Source organism: Rhinichthys klamathensis, unplaced genomic scaffold, assembly GCF_029890125.1.
Source record: "Rhinichthys klamathensis goyatoka isolate OS25496 unplaced genomic scaffold, OSU_Roscu_1.1 h1tg000231l_1, whole genome shotgun sequence".
In the NCBI taxonomy this organism is placed as follows: domain Eukaryota; kingdom Metazoa; phylum Chordata; class Actinopteri; order Cypriniformes; family Leuciscidae; genus Rhinichthys; species Rhinichthys klamathensis.
The window spans coordinates 950,880-968,116 of record NW_026606755.1 but is presented as its reverse complement, the minus strand read 5'-3'; the positions used below and the strand labels follow the sequence as shown (position 1 = coordinate 968,116).

Sequence of the window (17,237 nt, the reverse complement as noted above, 5' to 3'; positions counted from 1 at the left end):
AGAAACTTTAGACTGTGTCTACAGTAAGACTGTTTGAATATATTAATTTCCTCTGATTAAAGCCTCTGTCAGCACCACAGCAGTCTCCGCCACAGACTATTTTTCATCTAAGTGTTTTGATTATTATTTCATGCAGTGCCCCACTGCCCTGGAAGAATTTCTCGCTCTGGCTCTCGGCGATTGTGCGTGTGATCCCGTCAGGAGTCGGCGTAGACTTGTAAGCAGAGCTTCAAACAGCATACATTCCCCTCTTCGCTCCGCTTTGAATCCGAGCGGGAGGGGCTCGAGTTGCCAAGCAGAAAAATCCAAACAGCGTGTCCTATCCTCACCCCCTCCACCACCCGCTGCTGCAGTGCCAACTTATCAAGCTCAGATCTCTAGACTACATCACACATCCACATCATAATCGCACAGTATTAAGGCCCGTTCACGCCAAGGATGATAACGATAAAGGTTTAAGTTTAGTCCACACCACAACTATGGCCCTGTCCCAAATGGCAAAAGTGCACTTGCAGTCTTGTGGACTTACAATGGCTGCCGTGTGTATGTGTCCGACTGTCCATTAAAGCGTTAGTTCACCCAAAAGTGAAAATTATCCCATAATTTACTCACCCTCAAGCCATCATGATTTTTTTCTTATTTTAGCCAAACACAATTGGAGTTGTATTAAAAAATATCCTGGCTCATCCAATGGGATCTAAAACGGTAAAGAGCTTTGAGATTTACTGTACACACAGATTTGACAAGAAATCTGAAGTATAATTTTACAGACTGCCAAAAGCTATAGAAAAGAAAAGCAAATTGATCGCTGCAATTCACAGAAACAGACTCCAGGCAGCCAAACGTGGATTTGCAGTTAACATTTTGTGCCAATATGTTGAATTTTGGGGTAAAATCATACCCCCCCATATATTGTATTGTTATATATTGCATTGACAACTCATCAATTAAACATTTACCATCTTATATTCTGCATAATTTGATGTTTTTAAATAAACAATGACAAAAACTATACAAGTTTTAGGGCTGGACTTTATGTATTTCCCCGGCATCGCAATCAGGCACATATAAATGTAAGGAAACATGATTCCTGGTTGCATGTCAATTTCCATGGATCACTGGATCTTTGGTAAGTTGTAACACTTGTAACACTATGGAGTCCAAACTTTAATTTAAACCGAAAATCGTTTGTTTTATTCACGTTTTTGCAGTTTCCCCTATGAAATCCAATCATAAACGGGTCTAATGTTTGGAAGCAACCCGCACGAGGCTTCACATGGTTATTGGGAAGTGTTTCAACAGCATCTGGCATTCATAAGTCACCGCTGGAGTATTAGAAGACGAGATGTTAGCGGTGTTTTATGGTTCTTATGCACTTTGATGAGATGAAATGGCCAAACCCACGTGCTTTAATCCCAATCTGCTTGTGTTTGTGTGCTTCAGAAAGGCTGAACAGCTGCGGCTCATGAGGGAAGCTGAGATAACCTCTGAAAAATAACCCAAACACTTCACCACTCTTTTAACTTGTCAAGACCTGTAGCTCCCACAGTCTTCACAAGAGCTCCGTGGGCATCAGTAGGGGGAACATATCATATCAACAGCACTGGTGATTATATAAGCGCGGATAATATCAGTCGACAAAACCTAAAGCCATCAAGGTAGGCTAACAACAAATGCAATAAAAGGCTTGTTTTGCAGTCTTATATCCGAGGAAATACCTTAGCAAGTGTAATGGATGTAGGCCAGTAAGAGCTGTGCATGTAAACCTCACTTTGTTCATCACGCCAGAGGCCCCCGTTCCTAACCCTAACCCTAACTCTCCCGAGTCGAGTAGGACCGGTTACACAAGCATCAATAATAAAACCTTAGGTTTGGGGTTTGCTCCCAAAGAGTGAAATGACAGAATGTTTTATGTAACTGAATGATATAAGATCTAAGATATACTAATCACAATGAGAAATATTGCCAGGTCATCTGTGATGCTTCAGTCTGTATGTTGTTTGGATATCACTGGAGAGTGTCCAAAACACAAGGTAGAACAGATTTCGATAATGGGGTGTAAAGCTTTTCACACTGTGATGGATACATGGAATATTACGCCTGCCAAGAATGGACGGATTATAGTATACGAGCAACCTCCTGAAATACAGGCATGATAAACTACAGCCAAAGACAGAATGATGTGCTGCAGTGCAGTAAAAGCTCAAGGTATAGGCCACAGCACAGAAAATGGAGGGGAAAAGAAGCCTCAACGTACACTAAGCATTGTAGTCTAGTCTACAGCAGATAAACCTGAAAAAATGGAGTAAAAAATGATTGCAAAGTGTCAGTTTTGAATACATTTTTTAACAATATTACGATATCGTGACCCACATATTAATATAATATTGTATCATCAGGCTGCTGCTGATTCCCACACCTAACATTTGTGGTATGGACGATAATATGTATCTGGATCTGGAATTATGCTAAATCCTATTTATTGTTTTGACGCACCTGAGTCTGAGAGAAACTAAAAATGTTCAAAAAGTGCCCAATATCAAGTGAAATGTGTTTGTGTGCAACTGGGGTTTGATGCGCAAGTGCGCCGTTTGTGGCAAGGAGAAGCATTACAACAACCTAACTGCAGTCCTTCATAAAGGTGTGAACAATCCTAAAATCAGAACCTGCTCAGAAGGGCGTTTAAAAATAGATCACCACCTGTCTTCACTCTGAGACTACCTCACGCAGCAACGAGTCTCCACAGTCTAATCTGCATGTGCCAAGAGAAATTAATTGCTTATAATTAATCTTTTATAGAAACATGCTACAGCTAGAGAAAAGAATTCAATTAATTTTTCATAATAATTAAACGCAAGTATATGATTGTTATTCAGGAAAATTAAAGCAAATCACTACAGAAATTCACAACAACAGACAAATGTATAACAAAAACAACATAATAACATAAAAAACATAGCATACATACATACAACCCATATAATAACATAAAATACTATGAAAATATAATAAATATAAATGCATTATAATTTTATATATATATATATACACAGTATGTATGTGTGTGCGTGTGTGTGTGTGTGGGGGGGGGGGTTGTGTTTGTGTTTGTGTGTGTGTGTGTGTGTGTGTGTGTGTGTGTGTGTGTGTGTGTGTGTGTGTGTGTGTGTGTGTGTCGAAAACAGTAAGTAGAAAAAAAGTTCAGCAATGATATATTGAATGGCACAGGTAAATGTGGCATTTGTTATAATGGGTTTATGTGAAGATTGTTTTATGTTCACTTATTAGAAGTTGTGATATCATTTAAAGCCTAGTAATGAATGTTAAAAAATGAACGCTTTCAATTACACTATAATGCTGAAAGACTATAATTAATGCCTAAAATTGAGGGGGAAAAAATCTATTTCAAAGAGACATCAGAGACATTAGAGAAAGCCTTTTTTCATAAAAAAAATATGCCATTAAACAAATATTCAAAATATAAGCTACTTTATGTTGTTTCTACATTCATTTGGAGATTAAATGTGAAATTATTACAATATAAAAATAAATAAAAAACTTTATTATTAATTTTTATTAATTGCGGTTAATCGCGATTAATTACAGAAAAAAACGAGCGCTTAACTAGTTCATTTTTTTTAATTGTTTGACAGCACTAATATATATATATATATATATATATATATTACCTGAATATATGCAAATTTAATTCTATATTATTATAATGACTGCAATATATATTTAAGTATTCAGGACTGAAAAGCTCATGTTTGCAAAAACGTTCGAGGTCACGCCTATAGGTCACACTGCAGAATATAACACAATATAACACAGAATATAACACACAAGCCCTTTAACACATTCTGCAAACGGAGGAAGCAAGGACAGGGTCGTCCAAGTCAGAGCACGCGATGAAGACATAACTGCATCTCTTTATATCTGGAGGCCCAGGGATGCTTTGTTTTACACTTTCCGTTTTCCGAGTGCTTTATAACTGTGCTCATTCCTTCTCTAACAGGCAGCCTGTCCTTGACACCACTGCAACGCTTTTGTGAGGTTTTCTTGCCCCACTACAGTCACACCCCCGTCCTGCTCCTGATCGTTCACTGGCTGGCTGTGGAGGCTCCAGCCAACGGCAAGTTAGAGAACATCTTTAAAATGTGCATGCTGGAGTAGGTTTTAATGCCTTATAGCCAGTCTCTTGCTCTCTCTCCGTCTGCCTCTCTAGGTGTTTGCTTTATAATATGACCTACATTTTTCTGCTCGAGTGAAGCTCGGAGATCCGTCACAGTTCGACATCACAGCGCCGCGACGCTCAGCGAGCTAAACTGCACAATGAGCAGGAGCAACACATCGAGCTGAGAGTGATCGGGAGTCCAACCGCTGCATGGCAACAACGCGAAAAATCCCCTACTAAAAATAGTGGCATATCGCAGGCTGGCAGCTCTGAATGCGCAGCCAATAACCTTTCACCCCTGGGGTGCTGGCACAGGGAGGGCGGATCTGGGCCGTCACCGTCATGTTTGGGTGACTGACTCTCATCCAGATGTCTGCACTGAACCGATGGGGTCAAATTCATGTTCGGCATAGCAACGGGGCCTTCGGACTGGCCAAACCGCACAAAAATGCCAACCTTGCAAGGTGAATTCACTCAGGGAATGTGCTCGAATACTAAAGCAACGTTTGAGGATGTCCGTTCACAAAAAGTTCACCCCCTTTCAGAGCACGGACAGGTCACTTTAAATCCGCCTGAGCGGTCGTAGCCATTGGCCACGCTGGCTTCCAAACTGTCACCTCAATTTGCCTCACTCGACTGATTTCTTTGAACACTGCCCTTCTTTCTATCCCATGAGGCTTTCAGGAGAGCTTCAGGAGTCAGTTTGTGTCCCACACGCCCATCAGTCAAAGGATTACTCTGATGGGACTCTTGTTGTCCTTTAAGTGAAAAATAGATGAATTTAAAAGAAACATAAACCATTTTGACCAGCACATTACATGCATGCTACTGTGCATTACTGGTTACTCAATGAAACATGAACTGAGTGATGTTTGAATGTTTAAATACTTTCTCCTATCCCTGTGTAGTGTGCAGGCTGTACTATATATACAGCGTGTGTGTTTGTGTATGTGTGTGCATGTATATGCAGAGATAGGTCTTTATCCATCCATCCATCTATCATTTTAGTTACCCTATCATTAAATTACACAGGCATTCAGCACTGAAATGATCATGTGTGCATTCAGGGTGTAGAATCACAGTTTAACAACAATAACAAAATATTTAAATTGTAAAATTTAAAAATATGAGTATATACACACTTCCGTGCTGAACACTCAGGTCATTTCTTTTTATATATAATTATATATTGTTATAATGGCTGTGCATCAGGTGTTCCACAATCATCTGTAGAGAAGTTTAGCAAGCTTTAGCTAATGTTGAGGTGTAAAAATCACAGCTTCAAACCTCCAGTAACCCAAACTGACGGAGTTAAGTGGCAGGTTTTGAGGCACGGCACTGTCCTTCAGGAGTTAATGCTCGAGAGGACGTGGGAAAAGCCTTTGAAAGCCACTAATCTTCTAAACTCTATACCACACACATCCATCAGCTGATCCCCTAAAACAGCATTTAGACAACAGAGCCTGCACCGGGGTTTTGTCTCTAGTATTTCACACCCGATTATTGACTATGGAAAAGATGCTTCTCAGTTCTTACCCTATATTAAAAGTAAACCTGCAGCCAAATATTCATTGAAACATCATTCTTTACTAATCTGATTTCTGACTTGCGATGCAGCCCGAATCATAATCACGCCGTGTTCGTCATTTTCCTGTTATCACTGTAAAGCTGCTTTGAATAAATCTGTATTGTACAAAGCGCTATATAAATAAAGGTGACTTGACATGACTTTACTATACACTGAAGTTTAGAACACAGAGAGATGTGTGATGCATTGATCATAATGCCCTAGTGGACAATTTCATTGCTCAAAGGTGGTTGCATATCTCAGGAGACTTATTGTAGTTCTCATTTGGTTTAAGTATCATCACTGTCTCAAATGTTTCCTCAAACTTCCTCCTTGGATACAATTGTTGACATAACTATAAAATAATTGTGGATAGCAATAGCTCAGAGATTTGGACTTGTGAAATGTTGAGGCATTAGTGAGATCTCCTATAGTATAGAGGAGATAACAGGCTCTTTTTTCAGGAGAAAACTGACCTAGAGGGAAATCATTTTAGCACTTATCAGCTATAAGACTGAATATACATGTAAGTTAGTCAAGGCAAGTGATTTTAAGCTGAGTGCACACCAACCACATAAAAAATTAATCTCAAAGCATTGATATTCATGTATGTTATGACAGTCGAGAGGACACCATATGTCTGTGTGAATCCGATCTTATTTAGGAGGTGTGAAGGTCATCACGCCAGTTTAAAAGATTAAGACTATCCCTCAATATCAGCTAACATGTTTTAAATCTGTTGATTGAGATTTAGCTCGCCTATGCTGTAAATATTAACTTTATCTCTTGATCTCCACAGTGTTGACATATTTAATTTGATGTGAATGAAAACAAGGCTGCTTTTTTTCAAAGACATTTTCAAGGTTTTACTGGGTGAACAATCACCATCAAACACACACAATAGTAAAACCCTTAGAAGAAAAAAACCAGACAGAACCAGATCTACCTCTCGCAGCCTTGTTTGCATTTATTTTAAAGGGATAGTTCATCTAAGAATGAAAATTCTGTAATCATTTACTCATTCCAAATCTGTATGAAATTCTTTCTTGAACAAACCACTACGTAAAATATTTTTAAAGAGCATTGGGGTTCAAAGTCAAACTACACTGAACCCTATTGACATTCACTGTATGGAACAAAACATTACATTTTCATACAAAATATACCAATATTTTTCAAACCATCAACGTGTGTGCGTGTGTGTGTGTGTGTGTGTGTGTGTGCGCGTGCGTGTGTTTAAAGGAAGATGGCTTATATAAATAAATAAATAAACAAATGGAAGAGACAAACATACATGCATTAAAGGTAGAGGTAATAAATAAATAAAGGTTGAATGAATGAATGAAATGAAATGAAATGAAATGAATGACTGGTAGAGGGAACAAACATACACACATAAAAGTTACAGGAAATAAATAAACAAATAAAAGTAGATTGAATGAAGGAATCCACCATGACCATGTTGTGAACTTTATCACAAAGATTTGTGAGTTTTCAACATCATCTTCCACCACCATCACGTGAATAACTGGAAAAATGGGTAGAAAAGCAGATCTCATCCATCTCTAACCGATAATTTACTTTCTATATGAGGTTTCCTGGATCAGCGTGACCTGTTTTCATACTGTCCGATTCCTATAGAGTTGGTTCAGATTACCATACCTCTCTCTCTCTCTCTCTCTCTCTCTCTCTCTTGCACACAGGAGACTAAAGGTGTATTTATTGTTCTTCGGAAAGTATGGCAAATATTTGTGTAATTCGCTTCATAACCTCTGTGGGGTTTAGGTGTTCTTTTCTTTTTGGATTGCTCATAAGCCTTCATATTTCAATAACAGCACAGCAGCACAGCGTGAGTCTCAGCAGAATGAATTCCAGCGCTCCTTCTGTGCCGACACCGTCCAACCCTCCAGGGCACAAGCATCCTTCTGACATGAGAGTGATTACAAACTCATTAAACTGAGCCGAGAGCGAGAGACGCAGACCGAGTGTTGACCCAGCTCTGTCACTGACACCCTGGCACTGACGCACGCCTTATCTCCAACAACCCTCTTGAGTGGGCAAACGTTACGCATCCCTCGAGGCTCCACTCTGGCTGTGGGTAAAGTACTTTTGCGCGCCCTTGTAGTTAGTGCTAAGCTACGCACCTTCACTTTAAGAATCTCTTTATTATGCACGAAGCAACCCACATTCTTTCCTATAGCACATCCTGGCTGGGAAAGGGATGAGACGGGGATAGAGGCAACTTTGATTTAGACTGAGTTGAAAATATTCACTGAGCCTGCTCTGAATGTCAAATAAGAGAATGTGAGGTTAAAGACTGCTCCAGTTATACTCCACAAACAAACTCTTTCTCTCCTCACCTCTGATCTCCACTGTTAACTTTTCTTTATCTGTCTATATCCCCCTTGTTCTGTAAGGCAAACATTAATATTCCCTTTGCTCTATAAGGTTAGTTCAGCCAAAAATGAAAATTCTGTCATTAATTGCTCACCCTCGTGTCGTTCCAAAGACTTGGAACGACTTTCATTCATCTTCGGAACACAAATGAAGATCTTTTTAATAAAATCTAAGAGCTTTCTGTCCCTCCATTGACAGCTACGCAACTACTTTGATGCTTCAAAAACTAACCCATATGAATTGAGTGGTTTAGTCCAAATTTTCTGAAGAGACTCAATCGTTTTATATGATGAACAGATTTAATTAAGGCTTTTATTTACATATAAACATTGACCATGCGAACATGAACAGAAGCTGCTCAACCGTACATGCTTGACCCACGAGAACAAACCTCTTGAACCTCATTGGCTCTTGCAGAAGCTCAAGCGTGCTGCGTAACACGAGAATGAACCTCATTGGTTCTTACTGAAGCTCAAACATGCTGAGTAACACGAGAATGAACCTCATTGGTTCTCACTGAAGCTCAAACGTGCTGCGTAACACGAGAATGAACCTCATTGGTTCTTGCAGAAGCTCAAACGTGCTGAGTAACACGAGAATGAACCTCATTGGTTCTCACTGAAGCTCAAACGTGCTGCGTAACACGAGAATGAACCTCATTGGTTCTTGCAGAAGCTCAAACGTGCTGCGTAACACGAGAATGAACCTCATTGGTTCTTGCTGAAGCTCAAACGTGCTGCGTAACACGAGAATGAACCTCATTGGTTCTTGCTGAAGCTCAAACGTGCTGCGTAACACAAGAATGAACCTCATTGGTTCTCACTGAAGCTCAAACGTGCTGAGTAACACGAGAATGAACCTCATTGGTTCTTGCTGAAGCTCAAACGTGCTGCGTAACACGAGAATGAACCTCATTGGTTCTTACTGAAGCTCAAACGTGCTGCGTAACACGAGAATGAACCTCATTGGTTCTCACTGAAGCTCAAACGTGCTGCGTAACACGAGAATGAACCTCATTGGTTCTTGCTGAAGCTCAAACGTGCTGCGTAACACGAGAATGAACCTCATTGGTTCTTGCTGAAGCTCAAACGTGCTGCGTAACACGAGAATGAACCTCATTGGTTCTTGCTGAAGCTCAAACGTGCTGCGTAACACGAGAATGAACCTCATTGGTTCTTGCTGAAGCTCAAACGTGCTGCGTAACACGAGAATGAACCTCATTGGTTCTTGCTGAAGCTCAAACGTGCTGCGTAACACGAGAATGAACCTCATTGGTTCTTACTGAAGCTCAAACGTGCTGCGTAACACGAGAATGAACCTCATTGGTTCTCACTGAAGCTCAAACGTGCTGAGTAACACGAGAATGAACCTCATTGGTTCTTGCTGAAGCTCAAACGTGCTGCGTAACACGAGAATGAACCTCATTGGTTCTTACTGAAGCTCAAACGTGCTGCGTAACACGAGAATGAACCTCATTGGTTCTCACTGAAGCTCAAACGTGCTGCGTAACACGAGAATGAACCTCATTGGTTCTTGCTGAAGCTCAAACGTGCTGCGTAACACGAGAATGAACCTCATTGGTTCTTGCTGAAGCTCAAATGTGCTGCGTAACACGAGAATGAACCTCATTGGTTCTTGCTGAAGCTCAAACGTGCTGCGTAACACGAGAATGAACCTCATTGGTTCTTACTGAAGCTCAAACGTGCTGCGTAACACGAGAATGAACCTCATTGGTTCTCACTGAAGCTCAAACGTGCTGAGTAACACGAGAATGAACCTCATTGGTTCTTGCTGAAGCTCAAACGTGCTGCGTAACACGAGAATGAACCTCATTGGTTCTTGCTGAAGCTCAAACGTGCTGCGTAACATGAGAATGAACCTCATTGGTTCTCACTGAAGCTCAAACGTGCTGCGTAACACGAGAATGAACCTCATTGGTTCTTGCTGAAGCTCAAACGTGCTGCGTAACACGAGAATGAACCTCATTGGTTCTTACTGAAGCTCAAACGTGCTGAGTAACACGAGAATGAACCTCATTGGTTCTTACAGAAGCTCAAACGTGCTGCGTAACACGAGAATGAACCTCATTGGTTCTTGCTGAAGCTCAAACGTGCTGCGTAACACGAGAATGAACCTCATTGGTTCTTACTGAAGCTCAAACGTGCTGAGTAACACGAGAATGAACCTCATTGGTTCTTACTGAAGCTCAAACGTGCTGCGTAACACGAGAATGAACCTCATTGGTTCTTGCTGAAGCTCAAACGTGCTGCGTAACACGAGAATGAACCTCATTGGTTCTTACTGAAGCTCAAACGTGCTGAGTAACACGAGAATGAACCTCATTGGTTCAAGTGAACATGCTTGAGCTTCCGTTTACTGATGTGTGCATAGATGAATGTTTAAATGTGAATAAATGCCTAAATTAAATCTGTTCATCATATAAAGCGATTGAGTCTCTTCAGAAAATTTGGACTAAACCGGTCAATCCATATGGATTAGTTTTACGATCTTTTATGAACTTTTTGAAGCGTTTAAAGTACTAGTTGTGTAGCTGTCAATGGGGGGACAGAAAGATCTTCATTTGTGTTCTGAAGATGAATGAAAGTCTTACGGGTTTAGAACAACATGAGGGTGAGTAATTAATGACAGAATTTTAATTTGTGTGTGAACTATCCCTTTAAAACAGTTCGTAATTTTTTTTTTAAAGTCAGTTACATAAAAACGTAGATTGGTCTAACTTGATAGCTAAAAGTAAGACTGATTATCCCTAACTAACTACGTGATGGTCATACTAGTTCTTAAGACAGTCTTAACATAATGGCTATGTTTATGCAACTGCCCCCAGAGCATCAAAACAACCACCCAGAACACTCTAGCAACAGCATAGAAACACCCTGGCAACCAACCAGAGGCCGGTTGCATAAACCGAATAGTCTTACAAGTTAGCCATCGAATTTTTTTTCTTCATAACTTTTTTCAGTTATGTTAAAGTCTGCTAAAGTTTTAAGTCCGTTACATAAAAATGTACATTGGCTTAATTTGATACTGAAAAGTAAGACTAACCGTCCCTTGACTAACTCTTAGTGGGTCATACTAGATCTTAAGACAGAGTCTTAACATAATGGCTAAGTTTATGCAACTGGCCCTGGAACACATAAAGCCTGAGAAATTTGCACGGACAAGCATCAGCTACTTTTTTGAAGTTGTGAATAACATTAAAGATTATTGGAGAATATTTTACAAGAAAATCCTATTTCAGTGATTCTACTTCAAAATTTCACGTTTAATTCAATGTTTTACTTTGTAATTATTTGTGAATAATTGAAATAATTGAAAAGTGAAAATGGTTTCCAAGTAAACCCTACACCAATTTTTTTTTTTCAGTATGCTGGGAATCGTACCAGAACACCCTAGCATCCGCCCAGAACACTCTATCAAGGGCATGGCAACACCCCGGCAACCACCCAGAACACGTTAGCATTGCGCCTGAGAGAATTGCACTAGCAAAAATCAACTTTTTCTTCAGAGACTAGACGAATCTAGTCTATTCTTGTCCTCCTCTTATCCTCATCTGGCCTCTTACATCCCATATTGCCTAATATAAATGCCCCATTTTTGCAAATCCACCTTCAAAGTTTCCAGCATCCTCTGCTCTAGATTTCCTATAGTAGCCAAACATACACCAATCCTAACATAAAACAGCAGCAGCTAAAAACGCAGAGGCGCAGGTTCCTCCGGACCACTGCCAGACCTCATCCACGTGTTTGGCCCACATAATAGATTTGCCAACTGCACAAATCCACACACACCCTTTCATAAGGCCAGAAAGAGATAGATTAGTGGTGAGCGCTCCTTTTAATATAGGTTAGCAGAATTATATTCAGGGAGACCTTTTCACCCCTACAGCGGCATAACCCAGATTGCACATTCAGAGCTGCTCTTTCTCTCCCCTTCAGCGTAATCCTGTGATTACACTTATGATCTGTAAAGAGGATAATGGGCTAAGATTTTGGCTCCGTGGCTCCTCAAGCTGAGGAGTGAGTCATAACGTATTAGACGTTTAGTGATATTATTGCTTTCACGTGACAGTGTTTTACAGATCTCAGAGAGAGACTCCAAATATTTATGATATAGCAGAGGGTTTACCGTATCATAAAAGTGTAGAAAAATATCTAGGAGAAACATAAGGTCTAGTTGCATGTTTCATAAAGTTCAACTGGGCTATCATTGAGATGCATGGATCCAGCAAAACAACCTCCAGATATTTTTTAACAAATATGTGCAAATGCTTGCAAATGTGAACAAAGTATGTCCACTTTCAGTTTCAGTGAGTAACTTAAGACTCACAGATGGGAATTGTGCTTAAAATTATATTTCCAGGACCAAACAGTGCATGCAAAGCAGCAAAAGAATAGTTTAGATAAGTGTATATATATATATATATATAAACACACACACAATGAACTAACTGACTATTATGATTTTTGCCTCAATAAACTCCTAATTTTTGCTAATTAATATACTGCTTATGGGCATTAATATATGTCCTTTATAAGTAGGCTACCAATAAACCCCCAATAATCTTGTTATATGAATGCTAATAAGCAAATAAATGATAGTGAGAATTTGTAATTTTACATATGTCTTTTCAATGTCTCCCTTTGACTAGCTACTGGAGCCAATATTTTTATATTTAGATATTTGTATTTCTCAAAAAATGTTCACCTACGACTATATATATATATATATATATATATATATATATATATATATATATATATATATATATATATATATAAGATAAAGTTATTAGCAGAAGCTTAATAACCAGGCTCTGAGGAAAATCAGTACAGTGTGCCATAATAAATATTAACGCTGAAAAGTGCGTACGGATGAAATTTGAACACGCCCAAGTCTCCGCACAAGAGCAACTGAACATTCCCACGCGTTTCAATGTCCAAACACTGCATACATCAAGTTAAACTTTCACTCTAGTACACTAACATAATGAATTATATTATTATATACAATGAATTATCACAACAGTTAACGCGATGAGGTGCGTGTGAGTGACCCCATTAATGTACCTGATCCTGCGCGTGAATCTGGGGCGAGGACACATCTCCAAACACTGTGCCAACCGCACTGAGATCTCTGATAAGATCTTACACAGCATTATATTAGAATGCTTCAAAATCAATATTTATATGTACAAAAATATCGTTAAAAACAGAACAGCCATAAAATAGAAGAAATGGCATTAAGCGTGTATAGCCTACAGATACAAGTGTGTGTATAGCCTACAGAATAAAAAAATATTTAGTCAGACCTCCGAAATAACACACGCAAAAAAATAAAGCTTTACATTTCTGCACACAGCTCGTGCGTTAATAACAGCAAGTGAATAACAGTCGCGGAATTCCTCCTCAGATGTGTTTGTTTTGCACTGCAGACCATGTGCAGCATGCAAACACAGCATCTCCTCAACGAAACATCGGATCAATGCTGCTGTTCAGTTAAACCCCTCACAACCACAACATCTGGACCGTTTAATACCTGAGAGGATGCTGGAGTCTCTCCCGTCCACGTGCGTCCCTCTGCGTCATCTCCCGAGCATCTTTACTCCTTCATTGAGCTGCATGACTGTCTTCTGCTCATTGATTTCCAAATCATCATCATCCTCGCCTGTTCTTCAACACACACCCCTGTGTTTACACAGCAGCCTCCTCTATACGTCCCCCATCTGCAAGGGCTGTAGTTATTTTATCCTGCCTTGATCTACACACAGCGACCAAACAAATCACAATTCAGCCACATTTCAGCTTTAACCCGTTCAGTGCCACAGTACTGGAAACACTAACACATCTATCAAATATATATGTGATGTTTATAAAAACATTTTATTCTATATTTATATGAATTGAAAATATGTAAATAAAATAAAGAACATTATAATACAAATTAGCACATATATGTATAAATTCACAAACATATTTACAGTAGGCTAATGTTCTGTGACCCTTTATATATATATATATATATATATATATACACACAGTAGCCTACTCAGCTATTTATTTATACACACACATAAATAATATATAACAATATAATAATATACAGTAGCCTATATTATAAACAAAAACCTTTATGTTAGAAAATAGTAGTATACATAAATAAATAATATATATATATATATATATATATATATATATATATATATATATAAATGTTCTGACCAGTAATGTTCTTGATCCAGTAGCCTACTAATACCCCAGTACCGTTATCTGGCATTTCGAGGGTTAAACCGCAGCTGTAATCCGCAAAGCCTGGTTGGAGATTATGAATTGGTGGGTAAATCAGTTTCCCATTCAATTCCCCTGTTTGAGTTTGATTTGTTAATGCTTTCCGTCCTCAATATAGGCCTGAAATCATGCACAAACAATCAAAAGCTATTGATGAGTCTTAATAACACAAACTGATCATGTAGCTAAAAGGGCATAACATATTATAATGGTACAAATGAAATGATAACATAAACATGGAGCCTCTTTTAATGTACATTTTTAGGTTTGTGAATTTTGTATAGGCTTATATATTTGCTTCCTTTTATTCTTTGCGATTTCTATAGATCCACTGTCTGAAAGCACAATACAAGCTAAACTTGGTGTTGCTAAGATGGATAAGAATATCAGACTGTTACTGAATGCAAAAGCCAGATATCAGACGGAAGGCCACTGGGGTCACTTTCCTGGCACTTCCGTATGGAAACAAAGCAGCTCATTCAGGATCAATCCACACAACACCATGAATGAGTCTCTCTCTCTCTCTCTTCACTCGCTGCTCAACCCATAGGAACTGACTGCAGGTGTCTCCGAGTCACAGCAAATAGGTAAAGAAATATACATTTTTGTCATCCATTGTAGAGACTGTCAAGTCTTTCAAGAAAGCGGTAAAGTCTCTTCAAAAATATCAATTCATAAGCATCTGCGTGCGTTTACATGCGAGCGCTAAATAAGAGAAAGAGAAGGAGTCCCCCTTGTGGAATACTATAGAAATGGCAAGAACTGAGACACTTACATTAAGGGTTTTCAAACGTAAAATATGATGATCCTCTTGTGAGCCACCCTTACCTAAAGTATAAAGGCACCCGCATATTTTCATGCGTAAAGTCCAATTTATTCTGTGAGAGAATTTTTTTTGCAAAAATGATAAGTCTATTATACATGTCGTTTCCAAATGATTAATGGCCTTTTATTTAGTCAATATAGCCTACTAAAGACTAAACTAATTATTAAAAACTATCTATGAATTTACTTTAAGTTTACAGCATGTGTTAACTCACTATTTTTGAACTTTTGTATCACCGTTAAAGGGTTAGTTTACCCCAAAATGAAAACTCTGTCAGTAATTACTCACCCTCATGTTGTTCCAACCCCATAAGACTTTCGTTCGTCTTCGGAACACAAATAAAGATATTTTTGATTAAATCTGAGCGCTGTCTCACTCCTCCATAGGCTTCTAAGGGATTGAAACTTACCGGCCCAAAAGTTAGTAAAAACATCGTTAAAATAGTCCGAGTGACAACAGTGGCTCAATCTTAAATTTATCAAGTGACGAGAATACTTTTCGTGCGCAAAAAAAAACAAACAAAAATAATGACTTTATTCAACTATTCATTTCCTTTTCTGTGGGCCTGGAGTGAGTTCATGTAGTGTAACAGCGCAGCGCTTCTGTGTTGTACGTCACACGCATCACACATTCACACACATGACCAGCGTTGGCCAATAGTGAGCCTACGTGTGACGTACAACACAGAAGCGCTGAGCAGTTTGCAAGCTTCCCAGTTTGAAACCCCCTGCTTTACACCAATGACTAAGAATGATTTTGATTCACTTCAGATGCAAAAAAAGACCAGAGTTCTCTGTATATAAGAAAGAAAAAAACTTTATTTTTACCCACCCTTCATAAAAATCTTACTTTACAGTGTTTCAAAAACTGAACTCAGTGGTTGAACAGATCAAAAGGGCAAGATTTACAATACAGAGATGTTCTCACAAACACCTCTAGCTTACATCCTCTACTTATAAATAATTTCAGACAATTACGTGTTTTACAGCTCATTTTGTACACATCTCCAGGGGAACAGGTTAACAAATTTGATTATGCTGCCGATATTTTAATTAAATCACTCAGGAAAGAAAAACACAAAACGTTGCTCTAAAATAAAAACAAGGTCTAATTGTGTCTGCATTGATTTAACATCTCTTAGGGAGATTTTAAATATGCATAAACCGTAGGAAGGCCAATCAGTGTAATAAAAGATGGCGTTCACCAGGCCTTCTCCGGACGGACGTGTCGTCTACACTAGGCTGGGATTAATACACACAACAGCAGAAATGCACACAGTTGTACTTTATCATGCGTAACACAATTCAGTCACATGAAAGCAGGTGTGATTAACAACAGGACAAAAAAAGACCAGAGCGCATCTTTCTTTGCATAAAACGCTCAAACAAGAATTCTGCTTAAAAAAAAGACGTAAAAACACATTATGACCGATTGTATGCTTGCTTTGGGGTACAAATTAAATACAGTGTAAGCTATCAATAAAAAGCAGACTATTTCTAAAGGTTGAGTGATTTTGGTTTAAAATTGTGTTCAAAGAGTTTAGGTTTGAACATACAACCCCAAATTTACCACAACAAAGGCAGTTAATAATACTATTTTCATTGTACAACAATAAACATGTTCACCAAACAGCTCTGAATCAATAACTCAGCCTGAATAAGGGCACCTGGGAAGTTCAAGGTTGAAATTGGTCCATAAAATGATCGAGAGGTAGTTTAAATGAGACTTGGAATGACGGAAAGAAAGGATTTTGGCAAAACTCAATGTTTTTCGTGAGTCCTTTTTAAAATGGAACATTTTGCCGCATCACTAACTTCCACATTTCTGAAAAAAAAAAAAAAGAAGCACCATTTTGGATGTTGATTAGGATGATGACGTGAGGTTGGTAGGGAGCCCTGCACATGAGATGCTGGGGAAAAAATGTATATCGTGGCAATGAATTAACAGTTTGTTCCCACGACTCGGGAC

The 17,237-nt window shown here is 38.8% G+C and overlaps 1 protein-coding gene across 1 annotated transcript in view; it reads right to left on the bottom strand.

The window, feature by feature from the left end:
- ccdc120a (coiled-coil domain containing 120a) overlaps positions 1-13,901 on the bottom strand; it is a 49,941-nt gene extending 36,040 nt beyond the window's left edge. Inside the window, exon 1 of the mRNA XM_056265306.1 lies at positions 13,695-13,901. The gene's annotated coding sequence lies outside the window, so the exon portion shown is untranslated. The remainder of the gene's footprint in view (positions 1-13,694) is intronic.
- Positions 13,902-17,237: the final 3,336 nt, after the last annotated feature.